Consider the following 22,541-nt stretch of genomic DNA (forward strand, 5'->3'; position numbering starts at 1 on the left):
ACTGCAGTGAACTCAGTCACTCTTACCTCATCAGAAATTCCACTGAACAACAGAAATCACTCCCATGTGCAATGAGTTGAAGTGGCTTGTTACATTTTCCCACGTTTCAATGCACAAACAACCAGAGTTCCAAAATTAGGTTAAAAGTGAAAATCGGCCACATAAACATTACTTGGGACAAGCAGCATGAGAGTTTGCATGAAAAAAATAATCACCAGCAGGATTTGGCTCTCTATGACGAGGGAACAGCCCCACAAGTTATCTGCCTTAGAGCTGGTAAGGGGGGAGGGGGCTGTTTACTTGGGGATAGTTTCAAGAGGATGGGGCAGCTGCAATGTAAAGTTGTGGATTGTGAGGCAGCTTGTGTAGTGAGTATGGAATAACTGTCAAACTAGAAGTGGGGAAGATCAGAGAGTATTTGGAAACTAGGTGAGTTTGTTGGCATATTTGTCTGCAGTACCACACAGTAGCAGTGTCCCAAACACAAATTCTGCCACTGCTGAAGTCTGGTGGCTTTAGACAAGACAGATGCTCAGTATTGGACTTGGAAGCTCACATTACAAAACCTGCAGTCCTAGGAAGAGCCTGTGTACACCAGTCAACTTCCATTAAAACATGCACAGTTAAGGTAACTTGACCCACCAACCAAGTAAACAGCCTAGCCCTCTTCCAGCAGAGCCCATCACTGAAGCCTGAAGCTCAAATTCATGTGTACAAGATTTAGCGAAGAGGAAGATAAGTGTGTTAGACATTTCAGGAGGTGGGAACAGAGGCCCCAAGACTTCTCTGAATATTTCAGGTTTCAGAGTAACAGCCGTGTTAGTCTGTATTCGCAAAAAGAAAAGGAGTACTTGTGGCACCTTAGAGACTAACCAATTTATTTGAGCATAAGCTTTCGTGAGCTACAGCTCACTTCATCGGATGCATACTGTGGAAAGTGTAGAAGATCTTTTTATATACACACAAAGCATGAAAAAAATACCTCCTCCCACCCCACTCTCCTGCTGGTAATAGCTTATCTAAAGTGATCACTCTCCTTACAATGTGTATGATAATCAAGTTGGGCCATTTCCAGCACAAATCCAGGTTTTCTCAGCCCTCCCGCCCCCACACACACACACAAACCCACTCTCCTGCTGGTAATAGCTTATCTAAAGTGACCACTCTCCTTACAATGTGTATGATAATCAAGGTGGGCCATTTCTAGCACAAATCCAGGGTTTAACAAGAACGTCTGGGGGGGAGGGGGGGTAGGAAAAAACAAGGGGAAATAGGTTACCTTGCATAATGACTTAGCCACTCCCAGTCTCTATTCAAGCCTAAGTTAATTGTATCCAATTTGCAAATTAATTCCAATTCAACACTTTCTCGCTGGAGTCTGGATTTGAAGTTTTTTTGTTGTAATATAGCAACTTTCATGTCTGTAATCGCGTGACCAGAGAGATTGAAGATCTTCTAAACTTTCCACAGTATGCATCCGATGAAGTGAGCTGTAGCTCACCAAAGCTTATGCTCAAATAAATTGGTTAGTCTCTAACGTGCCACAAGTACTCCTTTTCTGAATATTTCAGTTTATAAATACCTGAAGCAGACTCCAGAGTGTGTAATTTGCACTAGTGATCCTAGGAATTACAAGAAAAGGTAGTGTGTATTGTAAGTAAATTACAAAATAGAACATAAAGGAGTGCCTGTTTTTAAATTTTTCATCTTGACCTGGTATGAGATTTACATCAGGGAAGAAGGGGCTGCTTCCCATCTTACACCACACTCTCCCCTCTCTTCTCCTCTCCTTGACTCAGTCTATTTTTAAAGTGCACTTTAAAGTGCACCTTCCAGAACTGAGCTGTCCTACTCCCAGTTCTTTTACCTCTCCTGCACGACCATGTACCACAACCTTCTGGGGGCAGCTATTCTTTTCAGTAACTAACAAGAAGTCATGCTTCTAACAAAACCACTTTAGCATGGTGAGGGATTAAAGCACTGTGACAGATAAGATGACCTGCTGGGCTTGGAACACGAGACAGAACATTGGAAGAGAATCAGGAGAACTGGACATTTGCTGCTTAGTTAGAAATAGCAGACAGTTCACTAAAAAAATTGAATTGAAAAACAAAAACAGGTGGATGCCCTAGGAGCATATTAATTCATGTTGGCTTGAAAGATAACTGCATTTTCATGACAATCATGCTGCCCAAATGGCTCCTTACTCCAATAATAAAGGGGTTTACAATGACTTTCAGCCCAAAGCCCCCTGACCATGTGCCTCTTACAACTCTTCCTCTTTGCTGATAACAATCCACAGTAACATTAAGGCTCTGAGAAGACTCAGGTATTGCAGTGATGGGGGTCATAAATTATGTAGTTCTGCAATACTCTCTACCTTAACATTCAGAGCTTAAGACAAACATGTGAACAAAATTATATTCTAAGATATTTCCCACACTGAAGTCGTTGAGGCTGCATAATAGCTAGAATGTTTCTGAGTATATGCAGATATTACCTTTCCTTTTAAATAACAGATCTCCTGAAGGATGGATGGATGGATTTTTAATATAAGTTTATCTTTTGGACATTTTAAAACAAGCTGGTCGTTTTGGGAGTCACTAGTTTCAACAAGAATATTTTGCCATTTGGTACGGCTATAGGTGCATAACAGATGTAGAGAATGAGGACAATCTCCCCCACCTACCCTCCAATAAATATGTGTACTTCAGTTTTCCTACTTGATGTTACCCAGCCTGACTGCCCAGAGTTAAGTGAAAGGAGGCTGTTGGGAGAAACCAACAGGAAACAAAACAATGGTAAAGATAAGAAAGTCAAGGGTCCCGTAAGGAAACAGGGAAGCTATTACATTGGGGAATGTCCCCTAGCCCCTGCCTAGCTCCAGGTAGGCTAGCAGTGTTTATTCTTCCCAGACCCAAATCCTAGGATCAAAAGGGAAAACTTTCGAGAGACTGGCTAAGGCAGGAAAGGTTTGTGAGGGCAGTAGTGGCTAGAGAGGAATCTCTGACCAAGAAACACAAAAGATATTGTAGGAGTCTGTCATTCTTAGCCCAGAGAAGGGACATCAGGGCTCAGTGGACTTACCCAACACTGGCAAGGAAAGAACAAAACAGAACAAAGGCATATAGGCCTTTATTGTCTTAAACACCTGCCTGATTACTATGTACCTTTGGTGACAGGTTTCAGAGTGGTAGCCGTGTAAGTCTGTATCAGCAAAAACAACTAGGAGTCCTTGTGGCACCTTAGAGACTAACAAATTTATTTGGGCAAAAGTTTTCGTGGGCTAGAACCCACTTCATCAGATGCATGGAGTGGAAAATACAGGAGCAGGTATAAATACATGAATACTCCCATCTTTTCATGGATTTATACCTGCTCCTGTAGATTTTTTTAAGGCCAGAATGAACCATTTTATCATCATCTGATCTGACCTCCTGTATATCACAGGCCTTAAAATTTTAATTAGAGCTGATTGGAAGACAACAATTCAATTTCACAGCAGCTTTTGAGGTTTCTAAATTTGTTTTCATTTTTCATGAGAGCAAAAACAAAACCTTTCAAATGTTTTTACTGAAACAGAGTTGTCAAAATATCCTTTTTCAGATCAAAAACTGAGCTTTGAGAGTGAGTGGAAATACATCCATGTTTAGTGGTTAGCGAACTCACCTAGGATGTGGGAGACCCAGGTTCTAGTCCCTGCTCTACCTAATCAGAGCCAAGTTTATCATCCCAGCACTAACAATACTTTTGACAAAATTTAAATTTCATGTAAAACATTCTGACCAGCTGTAATTTTAACTCATTCACCTTCTCTATAACACCACCCATTGAGGACAGATGCCCTCAGACCATGAAGCCAGGGTTCTTCTGGATTCCCCATTGTTCCTCACTGCCCAAACAGCTATGAGGGTGGAAAATATCCTCTTCAATAGAAATGCTCACATGCTTAGATTTAAGCAAGTGCGCAAGTCTTTGCAGGTTGGTGGCTTTAGCTTATTACAAGGCTACAGTCTCTGTTTGGAGTTTGTTTTTTCCATAAACAGGATACCCAATATAATCTAGAAAAATGAGGGACCATCTCTAGTGCAGAAATACAGGAAGCTGAATACTGAAGTGAAGTGATTATGACAATACCAACAGCACCTTAAATTCAACAGCTTTAATGCTACTTTGTAAATCACACTCCACAATGTTAACACAGCCCTTGACTTGACTATTGAGAAAGGACTTCTTATGCAAAAAGAAAGGTTGAGAATAGCTGACAGTGTCAATATGCAGCACAGTAATAATATTTAGCACTTTATATCTTCAGAGTGCGTTACAAACATTAATCGCCACAACATTTCTGTGTGGTCTTACAATATACATTATTGCCATTCGTCAACTGGGAAACAGAGGGTTTAAGGGATTGTCCCAAGGTCACACAGAAAGTCATTGACGGGGGGTTCCTGGTACTCAATCTAATCAATCATGCTGATTCTGTTACAATAGAGGATACTAGTCTTTAATGCATCTCGTCAGAAAAAAGAACTTGCCCAAAGTATTTGCTGCATGTTATCTAATGGGGGTGTGGAAATTGTTGGAAAGTTTCCCACATGTTGTAGCTTAAGCTGATGTGGCAATTAGAAATGGGTTAACATCAGAAGATCCTCAGATTCACATATCCTCCCACCCCTGTAACTTTTATCTCGTCTTGTGGGTTAAAACCATAAGTGCTGAGTCTGTTTGGATTTCCGGAACACCGAAATTCAGCAACCCTTAGATCAGGGGGATCACTTCAAGTATAGTATCAGAAGTAGATGAGTTTTGTTGTCTTTACTCTGACTCTCTTTCCTCGATTCCTAAACCCTTAGGTCAGTTCTTGAAAACCCACTGAGCTGCCGCGCCCAAATTTAAATCTTTCTAGTAATAGTTACCTAGTTAATCTTCTTGCCACCCCTGTTGCTGCACTACTCCACTCTAAGATCTTTCCTCCCCCATACTTGGAGAGTCCAACAGTCATGTCTTATGATCCTTTTCCAGTAGAAATTTTTGAGGTGTTCTGGAAAGAAAAAGTATCAATACTATGATATGGTTAGATTTCAGCTCCAGGCTGTCACTATAGTATCTGCCTTTGTCCTCTGCATTGCTATCCACACTGTGGAGCTGGGTCCTGTGCCCACTGAAATCACTGGCAAAAATCCCATTGACTTCACTGGGAGCAGAATGTGCCTTTCTGACTCAGCAGTACCTAAAATGTATCGCATGATCTGGGGAAGCACTGCTGAGGGATATAAAACGTACTATAGGGGCACAGGGCAGGGAGCGACCGATTAAGAATGGAACAAATAGCACAAGGTAAGGATTCAGAAAAATAAGGGCTACTGTATCCTGTGCAATAGAAGGTTAGGACTCAAGTTTAAAGTTGCCATGCTTCCTGTTGCCTCACAGAGAAAGCGAGAGACCATCTGCAGAGGCAGAGAAAGACAGACTATCCAAGCCAGTCTAGACAGCAGCAGCACTGTGTTTACTTAATAAATTATTTATTTGTAACTTAAAATAGATTACTCTGAATCTTACCTCAGTCATCACTAGACTATGACAGATTCCCTCTGTACCACTGTTTAACAGAATATTTATTGTTGTTGTTTTTTTTTTTACTGAAATGAGTTTTGCTGCTTTCAACGGGTAACGTGTTCTGGATTGGATTTTAGTGTCCCATTCAGCCCTAAATGTACTCATGGGAACCATCAGGTGAGCACAAAAGTTGCAAGGAATCCACAGGAGAATCCATCTTCTAGTGAAGCAGCAGCAGCATTAGACACTACCATACAGGAAACCCTGGTTTAAGGAAACACTGGTAGTTCTGACCCTCAATTTCCCCCAGGGACAGACCTATGAAGACCCAGGCACTCTTACACAGGCTAAATTCAAGAGAGTGCATCTGAATAAAGCATCAATCCCCAAGGTCTATACTCTGGCCAAATATTGACAGCTGTGGAAAAGTTGCTCTAGATGTCTGAATTAGTAAGAAAACAAAAATATTCCTTTGCGCGCTCTCTCCCACCCCCTCACTCGCACACTTCCTCCGTATTTGGTGGGGGGGGGGAAAGTGTTTTTGAACCTGTTGTCTGTTTGTGTTTATTGCTCTTTTAATTTTCCATCTCTGTTAGTAACTGTTCCAAAATACTGGCTTTTTTCCATATTAGATTGTTGATGGTTAGCTGGGTGCATTTGGGGCTAAATAAAAGAGCATGAAAGGAAGCCAAGGAGTTCTTGTCTCACCAAATACAGAATATACACAAAATGACATGAAAAGAGCCAGGGTTGTTTAAGACCCATTGCTTTACAATAGTTAGACTTTGTGTTGTCCATGGAATATATATTTAATCCCCTCTCATAGTAGTAATGGATTGATGCACTGGACATTCTTAGGATTCATTATTAGAATTTATTGAGCGCTGATAGTATGCTCCATGGCATTGTGCAAAGCAAAGCAAAGTTAGGGTGTCCGTAGTAATAGAGGTAGGCTATGCTGGGGAATAGATGCGGATGTTAAACCAATTGAGAACCAAATGTTTTTTAGACCTATAGAAAGCAATTCTCAGAATTCATAAAGACTGTATGAATCACTTGTGTGGAAATGTGTGGTGTTTTATAACCTTTCTAAGGGAACCAAATGGGTCCTACTAAAATAAGTCTCTTTAGCATAGACAAGGCCAGAGAGGTCAAATCCTACACTCAGTTACATCCAGACAAAGCCACTGACATCAGTAGTTCTACTGGTGTAAAAAGAAATTTTGAGCCTTGGGGTTTTTGTTTGTGGTTTCTTTTTTTAAATAATGGCAAAGGTTGTAGTGGGCTATATTTTATTTTACTCTTAATTGGGACTGTAAATTCTGTAAATTGATCCAAAACGAGCGTCACAATTATAATGACAGCTGGTGGTGCTGATAGAAGTATTTGTATGGTAGTTTCTCCCTGTAAAGTTTCCATCTGGTGTGACATCTCCACTTAGAATTCATATAGTTAAAATATGCTGCTTTATAAAAACAGAAACTGAACATTAATTCCTTCGTATATTTCTCTGGAGTATCCAAATATTTTCATATGAGAATAATTACACTAGCCAGCCTAACCTATTTCTGTTGAACACATCTGGTTAGAATAGTTTGTCACAATTCACAGTCATTTTCCCAATATTTTATCGTTTTGAAACACAGTTTTCATTGGCAAAAACTGCAGTACATGTCACAGACTGGGGGGGGTGGGGTTGTGTGAAAGTGAACCTGTGAAAAGGGAGGTTTTAAAAATTGCTGTTCTGCAAACGCTAACAAAAAAAATCTGCTTCACAGGACAATGTTTTCACTCCGATATTGGTATGCAGCCGCAGTTGTGCTCTTACAGTATCTTGCAGCAGGAACCACAATACCTGAGAAGTTAAATTGAGAGGAAGATGGTCCTTGGTTAAAACACAGGCCTGAGATTCAAAGATGTGGATTCCTTTCCCAGCTCTGTTCCACATTTCCTGCGTGACATCAGGAAAATTACTTAACCTTTGTGTTTGCATTCTCCTATCTGTAAAATGGGACTAGTAGTACTTCCTCTCCTCCACATTTTGTCTTGTTTATTTATTTTGTAAGTCTGTCAGGGCTTGAATTGTTTCTTATTAGATAGACGTACGGCTCCTAGCACAGTGGGTCTCCAGTCTCGGTCGGGGACTCTAGGCACTATGGTAATACAAATATTATCATGCTTAGTTATCTTCTTGATTTTGTACATTATCAAAAAGAAACAGCGAAGAATCATCATCCTGCAGGGGGACAAAGACCAACCTTTGATGGAAACAACGCAGATATCAATGAACCACTGGTACATGGAGCCAAAAATGGTTGCTGCAACCGCCTTGCCAGACGTGTGTCAGTGTCAGAAAGCAGCACTTTAAAATAAAGGTTGCATGAGAAGTGCGTACACCACATAAAAATACATCATACAGGTAAGAGAGGACAATGTAATGCACAGCTTGCGGAGTACAGCTATGTTTGTTGGTGTTCCATTCACATAAGCATCCTGAAGCTCATTCACGTTATCCAAACCTTATATAACACCCACCCCACCCGAAACAGACACCTCAGATTTCATAACATTCCTCCTCTTCCCAAATAATCCCACTCCCTTACAACAGGCTCCAGCTCCCTCGGCATTTAGAATATTTTTGTGAGTGTTATCCAACACATTACTACTCACATCCAGCTGTCAGAGTCTAGCAAACACACACACAAAACACACACCTGGTAAAGGAGCGAGCTGAGCCCTGATTCTACAGCACTAAAATAGAGGATGTTGTAATTGTACCATTAAAGCTATAAAGAAAAACTTAGTTGAGCATCTTGCTTCAATTAACTAAAACCCTTGAAATTCATCAAAAAAAAAAATCCAAAATAGTAATCCTCTTTAGCTATCCATGTGAAAACACAACCCAAGGGATCCCACAAGGTGGGAGTGCTTCCAACTCCTATTGATCTTCCATTGCTTAGCATCTCATAGGGTCAGGTTCTATGAAAGCAAACCAGGAGAGATTCTTTCCCGTGAGGCATTGACACACACAATCAACCTAGGAAACTCACTGCCATGTGGTGATTCGCAGACAACAGTAGGATTCAAAAAATATTTAGAAATGTATATGAATAAGAATGTTTGCAGTTATACTAGCTAAGAGAAAGCTGTATGAAGCACATCAACCCTCATCAGATCAGAGACAATCACTATTTGCCTGCCATTAGTAAGAAACTCACCTAATTTCCCATCTTGTGGGGTTTTAATGTCTGGTAATGGCCACTGTCAGAGACAGGACACTTGACTAGATTAACTAATGGTCTATCTGGTATGACAATCTTTTTATCAGTAGTAGTCTCAGAGTTCATTTTCTAATCTTGCCTATACCAGCTCAAATGAGATCAAAATGTGGCCTGAGCAGATATTAATAGTACCACGGAAGCTTTTATTTTTTGCACTTAGAGTTCCCGTGTCCCTTTAATATTTTTTGCCTGTTATATCACCTTTCATTGGTAAAAGTATTTTTAAAAACACAGATTGGCAGTTATGTTAATTTCAAATTTACAAATAACTACACAGCATAGGATAATCCAAGATTAAAAGCGGAATGAACCTTTAGTAACAGACTACAGAAGAATGGAATACCTATTTTTGTCATTCTGGCCTAGCAAATCTGTTACCCTCCCAATTATTTCAGCATCTGTGCAGCATTTCGTCCTTCAAGCCTTAGAATACATAAAGCGCCCCTCCTATTTCAGGGCCTTAAAATGATGGAATCAAATATGACAATGGAGGACAGCTCTGATGCAAGTGTGGAGGTGAATTTGTCATTCCAGTTTGTGCTCTGCAAGGAGGTTGGAGAACAGACTGTGACAGGTCATTGCGTAAGAAAAGCACCACCTGACCCTGGTTTAAAGGGACAGCAGTGTACACCACTGCTTTATAATCGCAGGTCCAGGTCTCCCAAATAGGCTCTGTGCTGACTGAGCAGACTGGCTCCAAGTCAACAAGGGGGAAGCAAACTATTGAAAAGGCATTTCATCATCTGTGCTCTTCAAAATAGGAAGCATCTTTACACTCTAAAGAAAGGCTTAGTAGGTCTTTTCATCAGATGTCAAACTGAATTACTTTTTTACTGAATTACAAGTACTGAATTACGAATAGCTTTGAAAAGTCTATGTTATTGACACTGCTGGAAACTGCTCTGATCACAACAGATTTCTCATAGCAACTCAGAACCTTTCAGAACACAAGCATTTTAAACTAATTTTTGTCTGATTTTTTTTTAAAGGAACACATATCCATTGATGTATCTGAAGTCAGCACAGTCCTCTGCAGTAGAGATTACTTACGCTATTTATATTGCAGTAGTGTTTAGAGGCCTCAGTCAGGGCTTGGGGCATTATTGTGTGAGGCATGCATCATGAAAACACCAACAAAATTACAATCTAAGCATGTGACATGATACCCATATCTTGTATTTGTCATGACTTTTTCTACGTACTTCACGATTAAATGCAGAGAAGTTCACCTCCCTCTTGGCTGCAGGCAGCCGCTATATTGTGTGCACTGCAGCCTAACAGAGATGAGACGCATACTGTGTACTCCCTCATGGAGACTTTACTTTGGTTCTTTCTTGTTTTGTTGTTTACTTAAAGTAAAGGTCATTCTGACTGGAAGTATATAGTTGCTCTTTATGTATGGAAAAACAAAAGAGATTGATAACACTTGAAAAGACTCTGCCATGGCAAAAGGGACTATGTTCTCTATTATGATGTCCTGGTTTTATTGTAGAATTTGCCCAAGCTATGGTACCATGTAAGCTACCCAAGGCTGAGACTGGGTTGCTCAATTTAGAGGCCCACAGATACATTGGTTATTTTGCTAACCCAAGCTATCTTAAACTAGGTAAGACACATTGCCTTCTGAGTGAGTCGAGTATTGGCATAGAAAGTGCCATTCAGAGGAGGGTCAATGTTAAGGTTCTGATGCTATTTAGAGAGTAAATCTACTTCAAAACACTTCTTATTTGAATAGCCCAAAATCTATAGCTAGAAAGTCCTTAATCAAAGAATCTCATTCTAACTAATTTTTTAAAAAGTCTCTAACCCAGAACACTGACCAACTTGACCTTTCTCAGGAACTAGAGGCCAGGTATATGTAGCTTATCAGCAAGTAAGTATTGTTGTTCACAATTTAAGACCTGTATTATGACCTCAGAAGGAAGACAAATGTTATCAATTTCCTGGGCCCATCCCCAAAGTTCACACAGAGTGCAAGTCACTTCACCTGCATAAAGTGTGCACAACCAGGCTTTCTGGGGGGGGGGAAGGTAAGAAGGTGCCAGGGAAAAATCCATCCCCCAACTTATAGTTTAGATACTCTTATTACAGGTGGATTGTATATCAAACTTTTGCGTAGCCCAGTAGGCTAACTTACCTCTATTACATTCTGTGCTTTGCATTATATTCTGCCTTATTGTATTCAGCAGTAATGCAAGGAACCTACCTGCTTGTATCCTGTAAAACACTGGCTTCAGCAGTTAGTATGAGGCTTGAGGCCTACAAATTTTGGCATAGATAAACTTAGGTAACCCATAAGTTTTGAGGAACTGGAAGTAGAATGTAAGGGGGAATTTTGTCCATAATGACATCAGCCAACCACAGAAACGTGAACACATGCCAGCTTCTGGAAGGTTTTGGATGGAACATCCAACCACAAGAGTACCATGGCAATGAATTGATACATATGATAATGGGGTAAAATCATAAATATACTAACCTAGCGAAAAAGGATATCTTAACATTAGTAAGGGGAGGAAATACAAATAAGGAAGAGGGGAGAAACCCTTACTGAATATGCATTAGACATGGTAACGTCAGCATAACATATTATAAAAGTGGCATCCCAGCCTGTGGGCAGTAGGAGAGAGAGATGTAGCCCTTGGCAGGGACTAGAATGATGAGGCAGGTGACGGTGATGAGGAAGATAATGGCTAACATTTCAGGTTGTTCTGCAAGGGATGGTGAAAGTATGGATGTTCAGATATACTTTCTATATTATTTCTATCTACCTTACTGTGTTAGAGTGTGTGCGAAATTGATAAATGTATTAATAAATTATTTATTTGTAAATATAAAAGAGTTCCCATAGTGTGAATGTGGGCACCTGTGCACATCGGGGTTCCCAACTATATAATAATTTTCATAAAACTGGGCCTGATTTTGGGACAAGAACCTGTCTACCCTCAAAGGGTTAACTGGGAATTCTTATTCATAAGCTATAGATCACATTACATTTGCTATGAGCAGCAGACGTGAGTAGGATAGAGGCTTCAACTGGAGATATAACCTCTCATTCTACAAGAGCATTTATTTATTGTGCTCCCTGTGATATGAGAAAAGTGACACACAGCTGAGACAATAGCAGAACATAAAACTTCCTTTTATATCTGATCGTATTTCAGGTTCAAGTCTCAGGTGTAAGAACACTGAAGATGCATATACTGTATGTCATGACTGAATGGGGATTTTTATGAAGCTTTCTCTAGGAGAGAGCTGGTTAAAAAATGTTGACAACATTTTTAATTTCAATAAAAGAAATGGATACATTTTGACCCATTTCTTAATCACTTCAGTGCTGGAAGGTTTTGAATATTTTGCTTCTGATCCAGTAAAGCATATAAGCATGTGTTCAACATTTAAAGCACATATCTAGTACCACTAAAGTCAGTATCAAAACCTAGTTGTGTAGGTTAGCAAGTGACTAGACAATAGAGTTCCACTAAAAGGTTCTCTTGTGGTCGTATAGAATATTTAATTGGGGGAAAGGTCAGTTTCAGCACTGATTTGCAGACAGCTCCTTATTTCTGACCCGACTAATTCTTCTCCAGCAGATCTTATTTCCTGCATTAGAATAATTGCTAACAGAAAATCTCAATGAAAATGAGACCTAAACGAACACTGTAAAATATTTTATAAGTGTTTATACACATGTCTAGGAGTATTTGCTTTGTGTGCTCACACCTTGCATGTTTAAGTCCCACTAATATTCTGGCGCTTCAGGTGTTATTGGCAAAAAAAATTGATGGGAAGTACATTTCAAAGTTGCATGCAAGAGACTGTGGAAATCCATTTTAAAAAATGTGCATTCACAAGTATCTGCACCAGAAGTGTTTAATGAGAGAGGAGAAACAATACCATGTGACTTGTCTGACCAGTCAAATATTAGTTAGTTCCTAGAGTAAAAGGGAGGTAGGGTGGGGGGGGGAAGAACTATTAATTGACTAAATTTGAATAATGACCAGTCCTTTTCAACATATTCATAAATGATCTGGAAAAAGGGGTAAACAGTGAGGTGGCAAAATCTGCAGATGATACAAAATTACTAAAGATAGTTAAGACCCAGGCAGATTGCAAAGAGCTACAAACGAATCTCTCAGAACTGGGTGACTGGGCAACAAAATGGCAAATGAAACTTAATGTTGATAAATGCAAAATCCCAACAATGCATATAAAATGACAGGGTCTAAATTAGCTGTTACCACTCAAGAAAGAGATCTTGGAGTCACTGTGAATAGTTCTCTGAAAACACCCACTCAATGTGCAGTGGCAGTCTAAAAAGCTAACAAAATGCTGGGAATAATTAAGAAAGGGATAGATAATAGGACAGAAAATATCATGTTGCCTCTATATAAATCCATGGTACGCCCACATCTTGAATACTGTGTGCAGGGGTGGTCACCCCATCTCAAAAAAGATATATTGGAATTGGAAAAGGTTCAGAAAAAGGCAACAAAAATTATTAAGGGTATGGAATGGCTTCTGCATGAGGAGAGATTAATAAGACTGGGACTTTTCAGCTTGGAAAAGAGATGGCTAAGGGGAGATATGATTGAGGTCTATAAAATCATGACTGGTGTAGAGAAAGTAGATAAGGAAGTGTTATTTACTACTTCTCATAACACAAGAACTAGGGGTCACAAATGAAATTAATAGGCAGCAGGTTTAAAAGAAATGAAAGGACGTATTTCTTCACACAACGCACAGTCGACCTGTGGAATTCCTTGCCAGAGGATGTTGTGAAGGCCAAGACTATAGCAAGGTTCAAAAAAGAACTAGATAAGTTCACAGATGGAGGATAGGTCCATGAATGGCTATTAGCCAGGATGGGCAGAGATAGTGTCCCTAGCCTCTATTTGTCAGAAGCTGGGAATGAGCGACAGGGGGTGGATCTCTTGATGATTACCTGTTCTGTTTATTCCCTCTGGGGCACCTGGCACTGACCACTGTTGGAAGACAGGATACTGGGCTAGATGGACCTTTGGTCTGACCCAGTAGGGCCATTCTTATGTTATGTTCTTATGTAGAAAATACAATCTACTTGCAAATATCTGAGAGAAAAAGGGGCTTTAAACTAATGAATTATTTGCTGAGCTATAATTAAAAATATATTTATAGAAATAATAGCTATCAAAACCTGTGTGTGGTCCCTTTTTTCTGCTCTTTTTTACTCCCTGTGCAACTCAGTGCAGAATGGGTAGATGATGATTTGGGGAATCTATATACAAATAATGAATTCTGGCCCATGTTATGAAATTCTTATATCAAGAAATGCCTCTATGTGCCTGTGGAATCCTCTATTTGCTGACAGGGCCTGAAGCATATACATACCATGTAAAAGACAGAGAAGAATTAAGCTTCACAACTGTAATCCGCCTGAAAAATGGATATAATAAGGAGGTTGGCTACAGCTGGGAGAACCTACTTTCTCCAGCTTGTCTGCTGGGAGGGGGAAGCGGAGAGTAGAAAATTCCCAGACAGGAAACAGAACCAGGAGACAGAGGTGACAAAGCAGGGGTTTTCAAAGGACTCACAGGAGAAAGAAAGGGGAAGGGTTATGGAAGGACAGGAAGCTTTGGACAAGAGAGTGAAATAAACAGGTACGCTTCCATAGCCCAGAGGTGTGTGCCTGGTTTGATTGTAGGGTCATCCAAGGTCAGAGCAAGATAGCTCAGCTAGAAAGGCTCCATGATTCTGAAGCGTAATCATGAGCTGAAAGGGGAAGGATCCTTGATACCCTCCTACGGGCTCTTCCCAAGCCCAGAGAACTCTCCAGAGGCTTTAGGAACTGAGGCAGCAAAATGCATATAGGTGCATTTATTATTTTGTATCAATCTGTGCATTTTTCATGATACTAAGTAAAGCATAATGTTTTAAAATCCTGTGTAGTCTGTGTCTCTTTTGGCTCTCACTGTCATGTACCCCAAAGAGGTCAATCTAAGCCAGGAGACACTCGCTTTCAGTGGGATTCTGGGAATGTGTAAGAGCTGCTAGAGAGTCTTGGGGGAGATTGTAATAGTCTCAGGACCGGGGTGAGGAGCGGGAAGGTGTGTGTCATAGAATCATAGACATGTAGGGCTGGATGTGATCGAGAGCTCATCAACTCTGAGGCAGGACCAAGTAAATCTAGACCATTCCTGATAGATGTTTGTCCAACCTGTTCTAAAAAACCTCCAGTGATGGTGATTCGACTACCACCCTCAGAAGCCTATTCCAGGGCTTAAAGTATCCTTATCTTTAGAAAGTTCCTCATAATATCTTATCTAAATCACCCGTGTAGCAGACATGAGGTCTGCATCTGAAATGCGTGCCTGGAGGCTTAGGCTTAGGAAAGTGCCTAAACTCTTTGCAGCTCCAGAAAGCTAAGGGCATGTGAGATTCAGCATTCAGATCTTCCTCATAGTAGTCTGGTGAGAGTCTGACAGGGGAAGCTAGACTACATCTATGACAGTCCATAGCTATGGCTGCCCATGGGTAGCCAGCTGGTGCACAGGAAGTTGTGCACAAGCAAAGTGTTACAGAAGATACCCAAGGAATATCCCTAACTATATCCCCACAGGTTTGGATCCTTTACATATACACTCTTATATCATAGTTCAGTCTACAATGGGAAGTAGATAATGTATGTGCTTTGAAGGTAAAAGGCACTATATGTAGTATACTTAAGACAAATAACTCCAAACAGCATAAACACCACCACCATACACCCAGGAACTAAATTCTAACAGTTCCCTATTCAGGAAGACACTTCAGCAGATGAATAGGCCCATTGCAATCAAAGCAACTACTCATGCACTTAAATTTATCTAGGTGCTTAACTATATTCCAGGAAAATCATTAATGGGAGTTTTCCTGAACAGACACTTCAGGACCAGGCTGCAAATTTGCAAATAAGCAAACAGCATATTTTGAACAAAGTAGATAGAAAATTCTACTAGGGGATTTATACGGCCACATCTAAATAAGTTAAGTAAATTTTGGCAGAATATAAACATGTGAACAAAGACTAACATTTATTTCGTTATTTTAAAATAATGGCTGTGTGACATGTTCATTCTCATCAGACGAGGTTCATTGAACAAAACTGTTAGCAATCACTTTGATGTCCACTCTCCGGAAACATGAATTTTCCTTGCATTCATTAAATAGTCTAATATTCTTTGGTTCAAAGTGAACTTTTGCCCACTTAAACACTGAAAGCCAGCTCAGCCAGGGACCTCTAAGCCACTTTATTTATACAAAACATTATAACAGCATTCTATCAGAACGGATTGTCAAATGTGCCCTTAATGTGTTTTAATCCACCAATTTGTTTCTTTACTGGTGGAAAAAATACCCTCCTCTTACAGGTTCTGAAATTTATTTAAATGCCAACATCCACATGCACTTTATTCATAAAATCTTGATAGTGAAAATTATTTCCTTGACAACGTATCCTGCTGTTCCACATAGAGCGTAGGTCAATTAATAGCATGGAAAAAAGATTTCATTTGAACAAGGCTCAGGTAACTCTCTCTCCCCTCCTCCCTCACCTCAAATACTTCATTAATTTGTCTCCTTTTTTAAAAAATGCACCTACTTCCCCATTGCAATAAGTGTAACATTTCTTCCAGCTTAAGATGAATGTTCACAGGTCAGTAACCAAAATTGATTTAGAAAAAAAATCACAGCAATCACGTCACACCTGCGATAAATCATTCATTATAACAAGTTTAGCATGGTTGGATTACTTACAGTAGAAACACATAACTACAGAGATGAGGTGGGTTGCCAAGGCCAGTGTTGAAAGTCTGAGTATTAAGAACATGGAGTATTCCTTATGGAGATGTCAATGCGGTATTCTCTTTGCATTTTTATTACGTTGATATGAATCATTCATAAGTAAAGGATACTTAAAATTGGTTGTATAGTACCACTCAATTCAGAAAGATGGGGTAAGTCTAGAGTCATAGATTTTACAAGCCTGCAAGTGTCTATGCGTGTAGGTGCTGGCACATTTTAAATTTTATGCTTACAAAGGGTATCTTGATGGCAGTTATCACAAGTCACTGAAATGGAAAAACCTAGTTTTAAATTATGCTTTCACATAAAAAGTTATAGAATAGGTTTTGTCTGTCTTCTTGTTGCTCCAGTTAACCTAATCCACTCTACATGCTATACAATTTAGAGTGCAATAACAAAAATCTTACTACTAGTTCAGTTACCTGTGAAAATCAATATAAAAAACAAGACTCAAACATGGTGAAGAAGAGTGCCACCCAAAAAAGGCAACACTGAAGAATGCACTGATGAGCCAAAGGGACGTTGCATAAACCCCTTATTAACAGAGCTGGCCAGGCCCCACAGAGGAGAATCTCAGCTTTCATTTGTTTTAAAATGAAGTTTCTGGTGCTTTTCATTGTGAAGATCAGCTTGAAAACAAACATGTGGGTAGGGCTGAAAAGAATAAGCAGCTGGGCTCCACTTGTGCAGCAGGAGGCTGAGGAATACCTAGGATCACCTCCCACATACACTTTGTTCATCCAGTACCCAGCAGCCATGGGGCAGCTATTTCACATCAACCCTCCACCAACCAAGGGATACCGTCTTACCCACAACTCCCCACACCAGCTGGGATAAGTCTTGAAGGGAGTGGTTTGGAACCAATACATTTTTGAAGGACATTAATAGTTTTTTGGAAGAGAGGGAAAGCATAGAATTTGGGTTTGTGGGGGAAGAAAGGAATAGCACTTTACCAAAGAATTGTTGCAAAATTGGAATTTTCCAAGTTGGAAAATTTGAGGTAACCCCTTGTTAAAATGTTAGAACACACTGTGGCACAATAGTGTAAGTTGTTCTCTCTGGGGACAGAATGTTTCATCCTCTGTGTTTCCTCCACCATCCCAGGACCTGAGTTGTGGTCTAAAACTAGACCCACATATATTCTATAATGGCAACTTAACATACTCCCAACAGAATTTCTTTCAAACAGAATTTGGACTCCAACAGAATTTCTTTCAAAAGCCTTATTTTTCCTACAAGAAAAAGAGATAGACCTTAAGACATTGGTGGATTTAGAGTTAGTGGGGCCCTGTGCACAGCTTCATTTTCGAGCCCCCTCCTCTTGACCCAGCCAAGAAAAAGAACATTCTCTCTTATCTCCTCCCCATTTTTTATTCTTTTTTTTCTTCATCCTCCTCTTATAAGTAATGGGAAGTAAGTGAAAATAAAGTGAGGTACCTTGATTCGGGCAGGGGTGCAAGAGGGGTGCGGAGGGTGGACACTTGGAGGAAGTTTGGGTACTGGGTGTGGGCTCTGGGCTGGGGCATGGGGTTGGGGTGTGGGAGGAGGGGTGAGGGCTCTGGGAGGGAGTTTGGGTGCAAGCTCTGGGCTGGGGCAGGGGGTTGGGGTGTGGGAGGTGTGCGGGCTCTGGGAGGAAGTTTGGGTGCAGGCTCTGGGCTGAGGCAAGAGGTTGGGGTGCAGGAGGGGAATAGGGGGGCGGGGCTTACCTCAGGCAGCGCAGCTCCCAAAGCACACACACCCCTCCAGCAGCGGCTCCTAGGCGGGGCGGGGCGGGGTGTGTGGGGGAAGGCATCTCTGTGCACCTCTGCCCACAGGCACCGCCCCTGTAGCTCCCATTGGCCACAGTTTCCAGCCAATGGGAGCTGCAGAGTCACTTGGGGCAGGAACAGTGTGCAGAGACACACACACACACACACACCCAGGGGCGGCAGGGACATGCCAGCCGCTTCCGGGAGCGAAGCAAGGGAGGCAGAGCAGGCAGGGAGCTGCCTTAGCCCTGCTGCAGGCACATCTCTGCACACTCCTTGGGAAGAGAGGGGGGCAGTGGGTCTCTGTTCACCGTGGGGGCAGAGGGCAGAGCTGCCTGCCCCCCACAGAGATGTGCCAGCAGCCAGCTGCTTCCGGGAGCGGCGTGGGTCCACTGGCCATGGCATGCAGGTAGCCTGCCTGCCTGAGCCCTGCTGTGCCACCGGCCGGGACTCAGGGGCAGGTTGTCAGATATTTGTCCTGCATTTTGGGGGGCCCCCTGCTTTAGGGTCCAAATTCTGCTGTCTGCTGCACTCTTCTCTGACAATCACTGTTCAGGAGCCAGAAGAGAGATTCGTAAATTTTGCTTGTGGATTTAAAGTTCTATTTGCCATTCTCTTGTTCGAATCTGAACAAACAATATCTGTTTTCTTTTCTATCAATCTGGGAGCAACTTGGGATGAATCAATTCTATATTGAGACTCAAGAGAATGAAAGGGCATTAAAGACAATACAGACTCTGGGAGCACAAACAATGTGGGTATGAAGCTGGAAGTACATTATTAAAATAAAGGTCAAGAATACTAGGTAAAGGAAAATCAACATGGACAAGACGTCTACATTTTAAAACATTAATTGGGGTGGGGGGATTAACACTTCAGCTCCTACTTATCAGAATTTAGGGATTGTAGCGGGGTGGGCACCTGCTCCAGCCCTGAAGGGCTGAAAAGCCAGCCCTTGGAGAGGGCTTGGGGCTGTGGGCTAGAAGCTGGGCTGATTGTGGAAGTAGCCACATCTGGGCCATGCCCCAGTCAGGGCCCAGCTGGCCTGTATAAGAAGGCCAGGGCAGCCAGGAGTACACTCTCTCTCTGCCTTTAGAGGGAGAAGGGCCTGGCTGCTGGGGAGCTTGAGAGAGTACCTGAGGTGGAGCAGGGCTGGGGGAAGGCCAGAGGGGCTGGGGAGCTCAGGCCTAGAAACCCCCCAGGCTGCAAGCCTAGAGTAAGGCCAAATAGGTCCTGGGGTTGCAGGGGGCAGCCCACGGGTAGGCAGAGGCAGCAGGTCCAAACCCCTTTGCCTGTGATGAGTGGCTGATACACTGCAGTCTGCCCAGGGAGCAGGGCTAAGCGAGGACTGACAGTAGCCAAGATTGAGATGAAGTGGGGATAGTGGGTGGGGGGTTCCCCTGGGTGGGGAGACCCTGAGACTGAGGGGTTACTGCCAGAGGGGCAGCACCCCAGACAAAGGGGCACCGGGTCCGGGAGGGACATGGGGGCCAGTGACAGGCGGATCACCAGAAGGCAGAGGGCGCTCTGGAGGCTGGTGAGCTAATTCCCAAGGACGACCAGCAGGAGGTGCCAGCAGATGAGTCTGCACCCGGTTACAGGGATTTAAGTTCAATTACGATATTTATGAAGCAGTCTTATTTATTGGATATTAAAAGCCAGTGGTGCAAGTGGAATCCATTTCTTAACAGTATGAGGTTTTGATGGGAATATCTGAGGGCAGCATTTGGTCCTAAATCAAGATCTGCCCCCATTCTACTACCCATTTCGGTACAGTGTAAGAAAGCAGGCCTGTACTATATCTAAAGATGGATTTGCTTGATTTATTTCTCCTGCCTAGTGTCTCTCAATGTAAATCTATGCTGCTGAAAACTGTCACATTAGTTTGCCCTTTCCCAAAGTCTTTCCATTTATGCTCGTCTCTTTCTTTTGTTCCTGATAATGAAGTGCTCTATAGCTATTCCCTATTACAGACATACACTCTTTATTGCTTCCAATGTTGAGCAATGACTTAGTTCCACTCACACTATGCAGTCTCTCCAAGGTCTCATCTCTGTTATGATCAAACCTACCAGTACATGTCTGGTTCTTAGCTCTGACTAAAAAGCTAGGAGTTTACAAATTTAAGGGGGGAAAAAATAGAAGTATGGAAGACATTCAGACATGAAAACAACAAGGAGTCTGGCGCCACCTTAAAAACTAACAGATTTATTTGGGCATAAGCTTTTGTGGGTAAAAAATCCACTTCAGATGCATGGAGTGAAAATTACAGACGCAGGCATAAATATACTGACACATGAAGAGAAGGGAGTTACCTTACAAGTGGAGAACCAGCGTTGACAGGACCAGTTCAGTCAGGGTGGATGTGGTCCACTCCCAATAATTGATGAGGAGGTCTCAATACCAAGAGAGGGAAAATTGCTTTTGTAGTGAGCCAGCCACTCCCAGTCCCTATTCAAGTCCAAATTAACGGTGTTAAGTTTGCAAATGAATTGAAGTGCTACAGTTTCTCTTTGAAATCTGTTTTTGAAGGTTTTTTTTGTTATAGAATGTCCAGGGAGACTGAAGTGTTCTCCTACAAAAAGCCAGTATGTTACCATTCCTGATGTCTGATTTGTGTCCATTTATTCTTTTACGTAGAGACTTTCCGGTTTGGCCAATGTACATGGCAGAGCGGCGTTGCTGGCACATGATGGCATATATCACATTAGTAGATGTGCAGGTGAATGAGCCCCTGATGGTGTGGCTCATGTGGTTGGGTCCTTTGATGGTGTTGCTTGAGTAGATATGGGGACAGAGTAGGCAACGGGGTTTGATCTGGCTTGTAGGTAGGATCTTGTAGGTACCCACAAGTCACCTACTACAGGACAATGGTCCCTTACAGACAGCCCCCCAACCTGAAGCAAATACTCACCAGCAACTACACACCACACCACAGTCTGGGCATCTATAAGATCTTACCTACAAGATCTAGACACCTACAAGATCTTTATCAAGCATTCTTAAAACTACAATGCCCACCTGGGGAAGTGAGGAAACAGATTGACAGAGCAAGACGGGTACCCAGAAGTCACCTACTCCAGGACAGGCCCAAGGAGGAAAATAACAGAACACTACTGGCCATCACATACAGCCCCCAACTAAAACCTCTCCAGCACATTATCAATGATCTACAACCTATCCTGGAAAACAATCCCTCACTCTCCCAGACCTTGGGAGGCAGGCCAGTCTTCACTTACAGACGGCTCCCCAACCTGAAGCAAATACTCACCAGCAACTACACACCATACCACAGAAACACTTACCCAGGAACCAATCCCTGTAACAAACCCCGTTGCCTACTCTGTCCCCATATCTACTCTAGCATCTCCATGCATCTGAAGAAGCTTATGCCCAAATAAATCTGTTAGTCTTCAAGATGCCACCGGACTCCTTATTGTTATTGTGGATACAGACTAACACGGCTACCCCTCTGATTCAGACATGACCCATTCTTACATACACTAAGTGATGACAGAAAGGCCACCACCACTGTAGCCCATATGGGTGCAGCAGAGGGTGGGAGAACATAAGAGCCTGCTATGGATCACCATTCACATAGTAGATCTTAACCACTCGCAGCCCCAGCATAGGTTAGAGCAGTCTGGGAGTGACACTAATCTACACAAGTTGGCAACAGACCTAAAGAGACCATTTGCCTATTCAGCCATGACCCCTTTCTCCCTTAGGGCTGGGTAGAAAAGGGGAAAGCGATACATGATGCAGCTATGTTGGCTCTGCACCAGCTGAGGGGCCCCCCTCTTGCCAAGGAAAATCTGGAGAAGGACCCAACTATTTGCCAGCTTTGTTAGTGCCATCAGAGCAGTGCAGAGGGGCCAGAATGCAGGAGAGTATCTGGCACAATGAATATTTTCAAAGCAACCCACTTCTTTTAAATACAGAGACCCCATGGAGGGGAAAAATCCACAATGGATGCTTACGCGAGGTATTATTATTGAAATGGCTGTCACTGGATTTCTCCCAAGGGAATATTTCAGAACAGGCTAGTAAGAGGTATATCTGTAGTGATGTTTCACTGCCATCATCTTCACTACTAGCTAATTGCCGACTTGGAGAAACACATTCTTCCACT

This window comes from Natator depressus, chromosome 9 (assembly GCF_965152275.1).
Source record: "Natator depressus isolate rNatDep1 chromosome 9, rNatDep2.hap1, whole genome shotgun sequence".
Lineage (NCBI taxonomy): Eukaryota > Metazoa > Chordata > Testudines > Cheloniidae > Natator > Natator depressus.